We start from the raw sequence: 15,840 nt of genomic DNA, 5'->3' as shown, positions 1-15,840 counted from the left end.
AATGGACAGAACTGAACAACACACACTGGACCAGACATGGCACAATGACGAAAGCCCTGTCCTGTAATGCATAATCCACAACAGGTAACAAGTAAAGGGCCCTGCACATTCTGCAGCTCAGTCTAACCAAGTGAAATCAGAGACAGAGGGGAAAAAAGAGCCTGCAAAGCCTGTTGTATGCCTCATTTAATCTAAAATCACCTGATGTCCTGGATTATACCATCATGCATTCAGTTAAAAGACGCCTCAAGCTAACTGAACTGAATAATCATCACCAGATCTTTTCTTCTCTACCTTGTAACATATTCTGCATTGTTGATGAGTATATTTAAATTGATATAAAAATCAAAGCAACATTCATTTAAAATAATAAAACTATTAATACTGATTTAGAAAGTCCTTGAACACCAGTGGCCCTTCATTATATACGATTTAACGACATGAACATGAACATTTCCTGCAAGGAATGTCCATCTCATTTCACGGACTATTAGGAGCCTGAGAATACGAACATATCGTGTTACTTCACTCGCACTAGTCTCTAGCAAGCTAACAGCGCGCGTACACACATGTGTAGCAGGCGCACACACGTGTAGCATCCATGGGCAGGATGAACAAGGTGAGGTTAGCATGAATCAAGCAAAATCCAGAGGCAGCAAACATCTGCAGACAGCATCCTACACACAGATGTTCATGCATCTCACTCAATTCTACTATAAACAGTCTATGACACTGCATCTATGACACTGCGCCATTTTTACAGTATTCACAAGTAAGAAAGGTAAACGCAGCTAAGGTCTTGCCAAAAGGTCATACATTTAGAACATCAGGATACAAATGAAACAGGATACTCACATGATAAAATCCTGGAGCAAACTACAGTACAGATATTCATTTAACATTGTAGACTCAATATTACATTCTGACAGGTGTGTTCAACTGCATTATTGTAAAGTGGATTAAACCTTGTCTTATCAAACAGAATCTAGTTAGCAGGAGGGTTTATTATTCATGCACACATCATTTAAATAGCTCTCATACCGTGAGCTGCTAAGCAATATTACACAATAATGCTGTTTATATTGGATACACGTAATCTTTCATTTAATGACAGCCCTCAACAGGGTTTACACCAACTAGACTGCTGCTCTTTCAGCAAATATGTAACTCAAGGCTATATTCACTTATACAATATCTGTTTCTATATTGAAGGGTTATCAGTAAGTAAACATGAACAAGGATGAAGATCCTGTGTGTGTTTCCTTAAGACCTCTGCTTTTGCAGTCACACCTACTTGTGCTCCACTGAAACCTAATGAAGCATGCTAACCTGCAAGCTAGACATCCCTACACACAGCCTGGCGTTCAGTGAGCAATTCTGAAATTAATCTGAGATAGGGGAACTGAGGAGGAGTGAGCGCTACAGTGAAGATAACTGCTCATATGCTTTGTTTTAGCTGTTTTGCAGTTGGGATTCACTTACTGACAATTACATGTGAACTGAGGTCCTGCTTTGCCTCAAGCACTTGGCTTTGCACAGTATGCATTTAGCAGCTTATGTCCATGTCTGTGTACAGTACAGTGTACATAGCGTGTCTCCATGTTTGTTTATGTCCAGTTTTGCTTTTGTTTCTAAGTAAGTTTGCATTTGTTGTTTGTTGACCTGTGTTTTAAAAAGTAGGTTCACACTTGAGGCAAAGTACATCCTAAAACAATGGTCTGATGCTAATTTTAATATTGAACTGTGTTTTGCTGTAATAGTTAAACAGGCCATGAAGCCATTTTTAACATATTATATTGTGTGTTTCAGACTTTGGTGACAAATTTCAGTGGAATTGACCAATAAACAAACACAATTCTTATTTTTTATTTCTAGGAAAGAATTTGCAATGAAAAGTAAAAGTACTGGTACCTTATACTTTACTGTCCTATTACTCATCAAGGCAAAAACTGTTGATACTGTGATACCACAGATTATGTTTGTGATAAAACTGAGAGCTCCTTTCACCCCAAGACTTGCCTAGCAGTCTTCTGACCTCCAGTCAATACGCTCAATCTTTAACACAAACACAAGCAGTAAAAATTCCCTTGAGCTTGTCACACAAGTCATGCTAAACAAGTGCTGCAGTGGAGCCGGTGATTGGCAGTCGATTGTGTCGGTGTCCGTGTCGGGTCCTGTCTTTGAAAGTGTCAACATGACAGGAAACCAGTGGCAGCATACAGCGCAGCTCACATCGCAACACGATGTTGAAAGAAATTACAAAACAAGGACGTGGCACTGTCCACATGAAGGCTTCTGACAATGCCAGTACACTTATGGCATTCATATCAGACATCTGCAGTTAGCGCGTCTACAGTATGTGGCAATTTACGTACTTTTACAGCGTACAATGCAATGCAAAAAATCTCTAATCACCATTATTTTCCTCAGTAGAAAAATTTTTATCTGTTGAGAAGAAGAAGAATGTGTTTTTCCAGGCTGAATCATGCTCTTCTACTGTCTACTCCTTTTATAGTTGGAGGATCATCCTGCTTACTTACACCCCCTTGCTTTGGGGTTACATTATTATTAACATCAACCGGGCAGTGGAACTGTATATTTGACTCTATGTGTGTGTATGTGTGTGTGTGTGTGTGTGTGTGTGTGTGTGTGTGTGTGTGTGTGTGTGTGTGTGTGTGTGTCTATTTAAAAACACACTTAGTCAGGGAGTTCCCTAAATGTAATAATGCAGAAGGGCCATGCTGACGCATTAGCACACTTAAACCCAACTCTGACTGGGACACAGTCGTCTAGTCAAAAACACTCATGCTTCTGTATTTGCTGACAGATCATATATACTGTATAAATATCTGACGGAACAGATAAACTATAGAGAATGAAACAAAGCCAGTCTATAAAAGGCAGAATTCACATTGAGACAAAAAGAAAAAAAGAAATATCACAATGTGTAGACAGGAGTCCAGATTTTTGTTTTGACAGACTGACGTTGAGTAGTTTTCGCCATCTCTGTCTAAATATCATTTCATCTTCTCCTCCTTTGTAGAGCCCTTAGCAAAATCAGATCTATTTGACATTCCTGTTATGATTTTCCTAAAGGTATGTGAAGACACAGCCAAAACCCTACTCAAGTCCTTCTCTGTTCTTGACATAAACGGATGAGGTTTCCCTTGGAGATGGTGAGGGTACTGTATGTGCAGGACTGTTAATTTGGGCATGGAAGTTAGATAACTGGCCTTTGCAGAGTTACGCTTGCAGAGTGAAAATACTAAATTATCCCCAAATTACTTTGTTACATCACACACACTGCACTGTGCTTTGTGCCACGGTGCAGTGTGTGCGATAGTCTCATTTAGAACAGATTAGAAGGTCAAAGGTTTAGTTTGCCCAGCTACACGTAGCCTGAAAGACTCTCCTACATGAGGTTTGCCCAAAAATGGTCAAAAACACAAAGGATACATATACACAAAAAACATTTAGGCTGACCCACAGAAGTGCCTGGGAAGCTTCCAAAAGTCCTCAGGCTTTCTAGAGGTTCATATTGATCATAAAGCCTGCTTGCAAAACAGCACAATGGGAAACCTGGGACAGTGCCTTTAAAAACCCTAAGGGAAATAAAATATTCCAAAATAATGGATGCTCAAAAGGAAGAAACTCAATTTGTAGACTACACCATCACATCTGGATCGAGTAGATGCACCTCTCTGACCACACTCTATATTTCAAAATGAGGCACAATAAAATGAGAGATAGCCTAGCAAGTGAAATTTTATAGGGGGGTTGAGATGAAGAGACCTAAGCTGGAGGAGGACATGGGGACGGGTGGGGGAGTTCACTCAGAAATATGAGATTTCTCACATTGCCCAAATATGTACCTATTAAAATAGAATTAGTGCCCTGCTGAGCTACAGATAAGGCAGCAGGAGACAGGAGCTGTGGAAATAGAACATGTCCATATAGAGAGGAAAGCTGTGGAGAGAGGGAACAGGACGGGGCAGGGGTTAAATGCTTCCACAGAATGCAAGCTTTCCACTGGCGTAAACCCAGTAAAGAGTCCCCAAGTCCCTGCAGACTGACAGAGCCTGAGCGCTGAGTGCAGGCCACTTCATTTTAAAGTGTCATGTTTACTGATGTTAGAAAACACTAATGAATTCTAATCAGCTTCCTGGAACATCACACAAGAGGGGTTTTGGGCTGCAAGGCTAACGGGAGGGGAGAGACGAAAGAGACAGTAGAAGGAAAACCTGTCTTGACAAACAAATACCCCACAGATGTTGCTCCTCTCCAACACCACTGGTCTCCATAGCAACCCTGCTGGCCAGTAATAGCCTCTGGCTCGCCTGGCTGCAGCGGCGTCATGCAGACGCACACACATAGACACACCAAAAAAAACGCCACACACACAAACAAACAGGCACTTTTCAAATCCTGAATAGGATTCCCAGTGTTTATTTATACAGACACAGGGATGCTCCTGCTCACCCAACCCAAACACTCCCTCGGGCCTTGGCAAAGAACACCCATCTTTAAACAGAGACCATCCACCCCAATCATTAAGAGCCCACACACACCCAGATGCACAGAGTCTCTCGGTTCTAGTAAACAAGCCCAGTAATTGGTGATAACAGATAGCTAGGAATTATACATTAGGTCTGGCCTGTGTTGATGTTTTCCTGGGTACATGCAAAAAAGGACTGGCTGAATTGTCCAGTTAATATTAAGCTGTGTGTCCATTATAACGAGGCTAAATTGAGCTGTTCTTGGCATGGTGAGGCAATGTTGCAACTCTTAGTAGTGTGTTCTGCACAACACTTTTCCTATTAAAGTCTGAAGGAAGCATTCAAAAGAAATGACAATCAACTGTGGTCAGATGAATCTGAGTTAATATTTGTTTAGAAAAAATGGCCACCATAGACTCTAGACAGAAGAGGACAGAGCCCTTCCAGCTTGTGTGTATTTAAAGATGCTATTCAAATAATAAGATGAATTTACTATTGTTCTTTTTCTATACTGTCCAATAAGAACATACGTAGGTTCTGCTCTATAAAAGGTGATGGCAATTTGTTCAATATTCAGTAAGCGCTAAGGTGATAATTAGGTAAAGTCTTTATATTGCATAAAGCACTATACATTATGTGGGAGGGGAGCTTCGATGTACTCACCAGGTGTCAGAGAGTGGGACAGAGACCTGAGGGGAGGGGAAACAATGGAGCACACGGCTGGACCACTCTAAAAAAGAGGCAGACATTTTAATTAACACAAGTATAATACAGGGTGCTGCTGAAGGAATTATTGTACACTTACTGTAACAAGTGATGGTTACAGACTAACATACAATACCTGCATTAGTATTCATGTATACTACAGATATGATTATCCCTTCATTCTGCTTTTCTTACTGGGCTTGTGGACAGTTTTAATTATTCCTTCAACTGCTGTTGAATTAACTTAAAACAGAAAAGGTGCTTCCTTTAAGAAAGCCCGTTTTCATCAGAGAGTGGTGGAAATGAGAAAAACAGCTCCACCTCCGCAACTGCTCGGCTGGCTTTTGAGTGTTCGCTATGTCACTGAGGATAACAGAGCCTGCTGAAAGCTTTGAATGTAAATGAAATGTAGAGATGGGTCAAAAGGGACAGAAAGTGGAGGAGAGCAACAGGAATGAAAGCAGAAATGGAGCGGGGGATAATCCTTCGACTGACAGACTGTCTGATAGCCTAATGCTTGGACCAAAGAGAGAAGATGTATTTCTTAACATTTCCTGTACTCGCGGTGACTGCGATTTGACTTTGTCTGACGGAGTCGTTTCTCCGGTGCGGGACAGGAACTGTGGCAGTAATACTGTAGCTTCTTTATACAATCACCTCGCAATATAAACTTTTCCAGATAAGCATGACGAAACAGTTTCAACAAGTGAGGACAAGTTTCTGTTCTGCAGACTGAATTTCACCCTGGGATCGTCCTCGCTGATGAATGTTAATTTTTGTATAGCCCATAAAAATGTATCCTGTGACTGGCCCTTGTTCGTTTTAGCAGAGGGCTCATTACACAAAACATGTATTGGCTTCATTTTAAATAAGATGAAGACGAGCAACAATTAGACATCCCACTGCTTCAAAATACATGACACCTGAATGCTATAACTTCAAATAATGTGGCCATTTTGTCCTTGGCTATTACATTACACCTGTATTGCGGTTACCTACACAAATCAATATTTCTTTGCCACTTGATCTGCTCAATATTGATCCAATTGATGCAAAGGTTCAGCCTGAATAGCTACGATGTCTCTGTGCAGACCTCTAAGGTGTCTTGCATGAACCCAGTCTAATGGCACAAATATGTGTGTGTAATAGATCATTTCCTGCCCTCTTCTTTTTGGGTACATTTAATGGACGGGGGCTGTCTATTTTTGGGGGCTGCTATTCCAAGTAGCCCCCAAAATGCAGTAATAATTCCTTTGAATTTGAAGAGGCCAGTAATCTCACCCCTGCCTGCCAGAGGGTTTAAATGTTTTAAACAGTCGCAGCCCTGCCATCATTTCTCAGCCAGAGACAGCTCTACAGGGGAAACACACAGGGGTGCTGATTAAAAGGACAGCGGTGTTAACACAGCCAACCACACACACTCCCACAGGTATCACACAATAGGAAATGGCAGGGGAAGTGGCATGATCCATGTCACCTGGATTAGGCGATTCTAAAAATAACACACATGCACCGTGCCCACACAGTCCTTTACACAGACACACGTTAACTATAAAACTAAAACAATAATATTAAACATTCATACAGCATTTCATGTCCAATTGTGTGTTCATTGCACATTGGCCTAATACACAGAGATGTTTAGAGACACAAGATGTGTCCTATAATGTAGCATACGTACAGTAGATCCTGAGAGATCAGACAGATCAAATGCTAACAAGCATATGCGTCCACCACAGGACATCGACCCGACCCATAGCTTAACACGCTGTTCTCTGTGTAGGGACTCAGTGTTGGCTTCTTTGATGCCATAAACAGCACCTGTCAGGGTATTCATAGAATAAATCCTTTGGGGCCTTTTATTAGACATCCTCCAATTCTATGCTACTTTTATAAGAGTCACTATCACAAGGACGTCAAACAAAACCATCTCTTTAAAGGAAAGAGCACTCTGAGAAAACCCGGCCCTCTGTTTACAGTATGATACAGATGTGACCCATAAAGAGAGGACTTCTGAGAGCGTCAACATATCGGAAAGTAATTTGTTGGGTAGAAATAATGTGGGAACAAATCTGGAAGTTCACAATGTCTCACACAAATTTTGGGTATATTTCTAAATATATTAAAAAAGAAAACGTCTTCGCATTTTTCCCACTAACATTAGTGAGTGAGTGGAAGGAACAAAAAGAGGCAGGCTTAGAGTAGAGAATAGTGAAGGGCGACAGAATAGGAGTCAGACAAAGATAGCTACACACAAACATTTCACATACACTTTGGCTTTTCAATTGCTTCCGTTCTATGTGATGCTGTCAGGAGGCAGCCCCCCGGGGGCCAGAGAGAGAGAGTAAAACACAGGCAGAGAGAAAAGGTGAGAGGTAGAATTTTTCTACTTAGTGAGTCAGAGACAGAACACAGAGAACATCACTCCTTTGCTTTAGAAAATGACGAATGAATGCAGTTAACAGGGGCAAAATTAGCTCTGAGCCTCTCTGCACACGTGCATTACACTGAGGGAGAGCACCTCTTCCCTCGCTGCTATGCGCTAGCTAATTAGTGGATTGCATTAACAGCGTGGGATCCAGGATCCATGACCACTGTGACGAGACATGACTCCCACTACCAATGACAGGAAACCTCAGTGTAACATAACTGCATTACCCGTCGCATCCGTACTGTTCTCAAACCTTTCTTACTAAAACTATTTCATCCTGATTCTAAGGATTATCCAATTATCAGCCAAATCAATCCCCTTCCACTTCCCTTTAGACTCCTTCAGAAATTCTCCCCCAAATTCATGTTAATAGTAGCGACTAGGGAAAAATCTGTACGTTAAATGAAAACACCATTATCAAACCTTTCAGACACAAATAGCCCATAGTCTGTACTGCCCCTAAAGTCACTAAACACATGGTGCAGAGAGGTGCTAAAGACCAACATTAATGCTACAATAAAGTGTCTCTCCTGTAAAGTAGTCCCAAGATTATTTCTAAAGCTGTGTTGCTGCATTAACAGTTCTCTAGGTCGATTCAGTTTTATAATAAGCTATATATAAGCTCACAGAACACCACTTTAGCAGATCACTGCTGAAAAAGGCCCAAACTTCTTATTATTACAACAACAACAACAACAACAACGATGACAACAGATGACAACAACCATGACTGGGAGTAGGAACTGTTCTAATTAGTGATGAATGTTAACACTAATACATCAATAGATACACACAAACCAAACAGTAGACCAAGTTCTTGTTAAGTTTCATACAGCATAAAATCAGTTTATTCCACGTGCAAGGTGCATTTCAACTGAGCCAAGACATTTGTAAAACAACCACCTCTGTGTTTTGCGCCTGATCATTTAAACGAATGCTAGTTTGGATGTTGCTCTAGAGTTCAGATAATGCTCTAGAAACTCACACACTATATATTGTACATAAAAAATAGCAGATGAAGTCATGGCAGCAGGGAAGTAAAGAGGTATGTGGTACACAGAAAAAGCAGTCTGCAAGAGGATTTTTTCCTCCCAAAGCAATGACTAATGAGTAACTGTTATAGCATGAACTAAGCACAGCTTGGATCAGTGTATATATGTGATATATAAACTACAATGTCTGTAATTTAGAGAAAAAAAAGAGGCTCCTTGCATTTGCCAAAGGAAGATTTACAACACTCCTCTTAGGAAATCCTTTGATTGTGACGATTCTCTAAACTTCACATTACTTGTACGGTTTGTTATGATAGCCATCTAATGGATTTATGTGCTAAGCCTAGAGGTTTGTTTAAATGACACGTGAGAAGTGGCTGATGAATAATGGCTTGGAGCCTTTGACAAATATTTGGCACTGGTCAGTAATCCACTTGAGGGAACTGTGTGTTTCATTGTGTAATTATATTATGTTTGTTACCCTCAGTACAGGTGTTTAGGGAGTGTTTGGTATTAAATGAATTGTAAACTCATAAGAAAAGACACCAAAAATTGAATAAAAGCTCACTGTTTTCCCAAATACCAAAATTATTAAATATTAAATTAAATATTTACACATTTTTACCTGGAAAATCTAAATAACACTCACTCTCATATAGAATATGCAAATCAATTATAAAGAAGAGGCAGTTGTGACATGCTCCACATTCTGTATCCACATTCTGTATGGTAAGCTCCACTATTTAATGTTACATAACTTATTATCATGTACAGTAGCGGTACAGATTAAAGATGCTCTTTTGGCACACACACACACACACACACACACACACACACACACACACACACACACACACACACACACACACACACACACACACACACACACACACACACACACACACACACACACACACACACACACACACACACACACAGTGCTTTGGAGAGGAAGAGGCAACATTCTTGCTGTTTATCTAGTCATCTGATCCAGCCAGCGAGTCATGTGTTGAAGCTCTGTTAGAGGCAGCATGCTGTAGGCTAACCCTTTCCTAACGTGCTCTGCTAGGGATTCAGCGTTTTCTTTTATTCTTTTAGTGTTTTTATACTAATACAAATTAATAGCACTCTTTGGAAAAATAATAATGTTGCAGTTCTGTTTAGAAACAGTCATAACTAACAATCTTAATCTTTGTTGACACATTTGTGATTTACTAGTTCAATGACACGTGTATCTGAAAACAAATTTCTCATCAAGCAACTGCTTCTTCTTCGTAAGCATCCTATACTAGAGGTGGTATAGGATTTCTGGTGAGCTCGTTCTTACTGTATGGCATCCCAACAAATCAATTAGTACATAAATAGACCAAATCAATTACTGACTTTTTAAAGGGCTCTCAAATTTCCACATGTACTGTAAATATTAAGAACATGATGAATGGAGTAATTGTTTAGCTGACGTTAGTGATCCTCGTCAGCGTGTTGTAAATCCATTTTCTCGCTATTATTGTGCTGGCTGAGTAATAATAGCTATTCAGGGGAGGGTGGTACAAAAGTTTTGCATTCTGGGGCGAAGGTCGACAGTTTAATTGGAAGTGCAGATTGCATTCACATGTATCCCCACGGTGGATCGAGCCACTGGTAAAGTGAACATGCACAGTGTGAGCGTGTGTGCACTGAAATACACAGAAAGGTGCATGAACAGAACCATTCGGTTCCAGTGTATTTTTAGAGCTACCCATGATGCTGAGCTACAACTATTATCACCGAAGTGTTGTTTTTACTCCTCAAAGCCTCTCACAAATCATGATGCTCCTTCTGCCTGCTACTAAATCAGCTAAGCTAATGCTGCCAATTTTTTGTTAAGAAAAAGTAAATATTGACTTGATGACTACAGCTCCCATCTGTTGGTGTGAGAGTAAACAGTTCCCTCTTTTTCTGTCCGCTTTGCTTTCTCTCTCTATTTATCTCTCTCTGGCGGAGAGTCTACAGAGAATACCCCTGTCATTATAGCCACCCTCTAGCCGTATTTACCCTTGTAGTGAACACATACTCTCTCATCATTGACCTCTCGCTTTCCTTGAGCAGCCAATAGTGCACTTGCATATTAATCTACAACATCTGGACCACTGAGGGTTAAAGCTATAGGATTTGATCGGCTATGCTGTGTTTGATCAGAGGAGAGTGCAGAGTGTGCTGCTCCAGGATTAACTGACCCTTTAGCTGGGTTACAGTCCAGTGGAACTTCACATCCATGACATAAAAGTCTTTCATGTTGTATCTTTAACTTAGGCTGCTCACCCTGTAAAGTGCTTACCCAGAATGACAGTATGAACTAAGCATCAATTCAAAAACCTGAAAAGCATTACGTTACAATACGATACACAAGATGTAATGCTACTGATAATATTTGCTGCTAGTACTGCTTCATGTATTCACCCTATTGAAGGATCTGCCGTGGGGCTTGATTGTTAGATTGTTCCATCTCTGATCAAATGATTCGGATTGAGAAAACAAATCTCGTACACCTAAAATTAGCTTTTTTGAGAATGCTATATTACTGAAAAAAATACTGCAATAGATATTTTTCCTGCAAGTTAAAAGGTATTTACAATTAACTGTTCGGTCACTACATTTGTTATAATATTTTAAAGATGTTGATGATACTATCAGTTTACAGTAATGTACAGTAGTTCCATCACAGGGCTCTTACGAGTGGTAGCTTATACATTTACTGTACTGTGCTTGAATATCTAAAATGTACTTGCAATCAAGGAAACGCAATTCGGGGATAATAAAAATGCATTTTTGCCTTTTATATAAAGACACAGTATATGAACATTATTAGGGCAGAGCCTTCACACAGCACACATAGTATAAAGCATATTATAGAGAGCAATCACCTCTCGTTCCTATGCAGTTTCAGCAACAGCGGCAGCTGCCATCCAACCTGCTTATAAATGACCGATGCATAGCCGTGAATGCAGCATTAGTCTTGTATAAAAGATACAGCAAAAAATATGGTCTCTTGCCTTCATTATTTAATAGAAGTGCAATGACCTGTCATTTCCAAGTCTCCAAATTGTTTGCGAAACACACAGGAAAAAGACGAGAGAAAAGCATTTGTATTCCCAACAAAGCAGTGTGAAAAAGATAAGAGTCAGATATCTACGGACAATAAACTTCAGGAAAAATCCCCAGAACGTCTCACCTTACTGTTTACTGTTGTGTTTTTGTTTGCCGCTATTTTATGAACCAGCAATATGTTAGATTACACACAGAGATATCAGGATTATATAACCTCAGTCAGGTACTGTAAGCTTGCAAAAGAAATGAGGCCGTTTGTTTCCCATATATTATGCATTAACTTTAATCAATCAACTTGATGCACACCAGGTTATTAATAAGCATTAACGAACTGGAGGATCTGGAAACAAGGAATTAAAAAAGCATTCTAGCCGTTCTAAATTCTGGGAAAACACTTTTTTCTTTCATCGCTTCCAAATGCTATTAGGTGATACTGCTTCATGGTAGAAGATAACTGGTAGTGAATAACAATAACACAAGATCATGCCTCCAACTCACCAGTTCAGCATCAATAACATTCAGCGGGAGAAGTTCATGTCTTGGCCTGCACAGACAAAAAAGGACATACGGTAAGAAGACAATTTCATAAATCAAAGAGGCCTGAATCTGGACTTATTTGGCTGAAGTCTAAAACCCCGCTGTACACCAGGATGAGCAGGAGCTGAGATGGAACCACAGAGAGACAAGTACATACCACATCTCACTACTCCCCTGCCAAGGAAAACAAAGTAATTCACAGTACAGTTTTACAACAGCCTTAGCTTGTCACACTTTAATAATAATGACAGGTGCTATGATTCAAAATGCTTATTACATACTACAGATTCACAAATCTGTCTCTGGGGCCCCCAACTTCCTTGCATTTTTGTCTAGGCTGCTGCAAGAAGATATTGTGCTGTGCTAAAAAACTGATGGGCTCAAATGAAGTCAAAGATGGAACTAAAGACCACTAGCAAATCAAGACCAGATCAAATTTAAAAAGCAGTAAAAGTGAAAAAAACAGATGTACAGTAAATTGGCAGACAGGGTGGATTCCGAACTTGATAAAACCTTCAACCTTCCAGCCATTTAATATAATGCTGGCAAGCGAGTCACTATGAAAATATACAAACAACAAAAGGAGATTTCCTCAGTTCTCTGCCCCGCAGCTACCGTATTTTCAATACTAATAAAGAAATAAAGCATCACAAAAGGCAACACTACATGTACACGTACTGTAACGTGCATCTCTCATAGCCTAATTGCCCTATTACTGTATCTATGACTGAAAAACAGTCACATTTGCAAGCTGCATAGCAAAGCTGAGCTCAGCAGTCGTGCCTGTAATGTGAGAAGCATCACCAGTACCTCTTACTTTATTACAGGCTGCCATTTTAGGCAACAATGGAGATTTTGTTTTGTTCTCTGCAGCTCAACAAAAATCATTTGTCCCGTCAGGCTAAATCCACACAAACAATGAGAAAGAATCAAGCAACCGTAAATACCAAGATGATTACCCCCACTTTAATACGAAAAAAGAAACAGAGGTATGTGGCTACACCTGTGAGATACAAAAGGGGCAGGCAGGAAATGAACTGGAAGTGTATAATGATTGTTTTCCAACAGGAAAGAAAAATGCACCATAGGATGCAAAAGGTAAAGTCAGTGCAATTAACAGGTTTTACTAATGACAGCAGGTCATAATTGCAATTACAGTGCAGTGTTTATGCAAAACAATAGGGATTATCATTAGAACCCCAATGATGCCGTCATCCTATTACCAAATATCAGCACACATTCAGGACGGTGATGTGCAATGCAGCGCTGAAAACAAGCACACGTTCCTGTTGAACCCATTGTCTGAGTCCTGACAATTACTTTGTGAGCCTGTCAAAAAATAAAAAAAATAAAAACAAAACACGCACCTCCTCAGTTGACTTTTAAGCTTCTTAGTCCAGGTCTATTCATCAAAATGCCTCCCAGCGTGAGTCTAAGCCAAAGGTAAAGGATTGTTATTAGGTGAGAGCGGGCGGTGTTTGCCTCTGTAATCACCAGTGAAATGTTTCTGCGGTTATGTCAATAAACCAGACCAGAATTTTCTTTTTCTTTACATAAGGGTGGCTCTCCCTCAGCCGAGGACACACTTGGAAAGGACGATTGGGAGACAACCTTGTCTCCCAATCCCACTTTTTTTTTTTTTTACAGCGCACTATTTAATGCGTCATTTATTTTACAAGACAAAAAAGGTACACGACTACAGTATATTATATGATTCAGTGACAGGATGTGAACGGGTGAAACGCTGCCATGTGTTTTTAAAAATTATGCCCAAACCTAAAGAAAACCAACCGAGACACATGATATATTACAGAGTCTAGAGGTTATTCCTGAACAAACAGCACTTACTTCCTCCAGGGTGTGTGCAAGATAAGGTGGGTTTGAAATTACAGTAGAAAACCTGCTCTCTGGCTTTATCTCAATAAATATAATAAACTGACATTGATTTCACCTACAATCAATGTCAAGGTAACGACTCCCAAAGTCTACTATTCAGCATCATTTTTCCTGATTGTCGCAGACCAACACAGAAGCAACGCTATATCTGCGGGGGAACCAGGACTCCGTGGCGGCAGCGTTCAATGAGAGACACCTGGTCGCGTGCGTGCCAGCTGCAGCCCCCACGCGAATCAGGCTGCACAAGTCTCGGGACGAATCGGATGCAAGTGAACTCTCTGGCGGCTCCGGGGGGATGTGAACGTCACCGTGCGTCCGATCAACCCGTGTAAACACGACGCCCGGCGCCAACAAGCCGCTTCGCCCGTTGACTTTTATGGCCACCGTGCAGCGCGCCTGTCATCGGCCGGGGCTGCCTCCCGCTGCGGCTAGCAGCGCTGGCTAGCCTCCCGGCCGCCTGCCGGGGGGAGCGCGCGACACCTGCGGCTCGTCAAGTTTGAGAGCCGCGGCGGCTCTTGTCGCTGCGCCCCGAATGCCTGGAACACGAGCCGCGACCGCCCGGGCAACGGCGAAGTCGGCTCTCCCTAAAGCCGCTAGCGGTCCGTTGGTAGCGCACCTAGCTAGCTACTGTGGCTAGCAGACGCCGCCGTCTCCAGCTGTGTGTGTGTGTGTGTGTGTGTGTGTGTGTGTGTGTGTGTGCGCGCGCGCGAGGGAGTCGGACTCGGAGCGAGGCGGGGAGGATGTGATATGTGAATGATGCGAGCAGGGTTCGGAGTAAGCCGCTAGCGTGCCGCGGATAAACCCGAGGTCCCGCTTCCACCGCGAGGCGACACCGTCACCGCCGTCCGCGTCTAGCGGGAGATTCCGTTCACAGCTACGAGTGACACCCAGAAACCGCGTTTTTAGTTGTTTTTTTTTCTTTCTTACGTGGTTTATGTTGTTAATCCGACGGCGGAGAGAAATGACGCTTTGAAGCGGTCCGGGCGGAGGTTCTCTCTGCGTGCTCCCAGCTCCTGCTGCTCTATCCCGTCTCTCTGCCGCCGGAGTGTCCCGGTGCTCTGGTACCACAGCCCCTGATGCGCTTTGATTAGAAACAACTCTTCGGCTCTGCTGCGCGCGCCCCCCACCACCCCCCTCCCTCTCTCTCTCTCTCTCTCTCTCTCTCTCTCTCTCTCTCTCTCCACCACAACCCGTCCGCCGAAACGTGCCTGCGCGCGAATTGCCGACGTGCGTGCGCGCGCGCGCGCGCGTGTGTGTATAAAGCGTGTGCGCCGGCGAGTGAATGAGTGCGCCCCGGGTTGACAGAGTGAGTCATCCAGCAGCAGCACCACGCGCAGCTCCTCCCTGCTCTCCGAACAGCTGACTGCCGCTGCCGCCATGCGCCGATCGAGGCGAGCGTCGCCTCGCGTAACACTGTTATAGAAGCCGCCATGTGACTGACTGGGGGCGCTCAGTGCTGAACCTTTTGTTTTTTTTTCCCCTATTACACATATACTGTAGCAGAGTTGGACATAAACCTGTTGCTTTCATTTAACTGTAAATTGATTAAATGATCTAATAACACGTTCTGTATCAGCAGATGCATCGGGGCTAGAATTTAGGGCAAGGCTTGAAAATGAGATTAAGGATATAGCTCTGGTGTTAACATTAAAGTGATATCGTGGATTAGGACATTTGAGGCAACATGAGGTGGGCT

General features: G+C 42.0%; 1 protein-coding gene across 3 annotated transcripts in view; it reads right to left on the bottom strand.

Moving 5' to 3' along the window:
- The window catches only part of LOC114849425 (1-phosphatidylinositol 4,5-bisphosphate phosphodiesterase beta-4-like), a 40,165-nt gene extending 24,898 nt beyond the window's left edge, over positions 1-15,267 (bottom strand). For 2 of the 3 annotated variants that reach the window (XM_029140867.3, XM_029140870.3), the window contains exons 1-3: positions 15,072-15,267; positions 12,210-12,255; positions 5,160-5,226 (exon numbers count right to left, since the gene is read on the bottom strand). The gene's annotated coding sequence lies outside the window, so the exon portion shown is untranslated. Of the gene's footprint in view, positions 1-5,159; positions 5,227-12,209; positions 12,256-13,615; positions 13,681-15,071 lie in introns of all 3 variants that reach the window. The other variant, XM_029140868.3, reaches the window with a different exon arrangement.
- Between the last annotated feature and the right edge of the window lie 573 nt (positions 15,268-15,840).

The sequence above is a fragment of the Betta splendens genome, chromosome 24, assembly GCF_900634795.4.
Source record: "Betta splendens chromosome 24, fBetSpl5.4, whole genome shotgun sequence".
In the NCBI taxonomy this organism is placed as follows: Eukaryota; Metazoa; Chordata; class Actinopteri; order Anabantiformes; family Osphronemidae; genus Betta; species Betta splendens.
The sequence above is the reverse complement of the archived record's forward strand: the minus strand, read 5'-3'. Positions and strand labels throughout refer to the sequence as shown.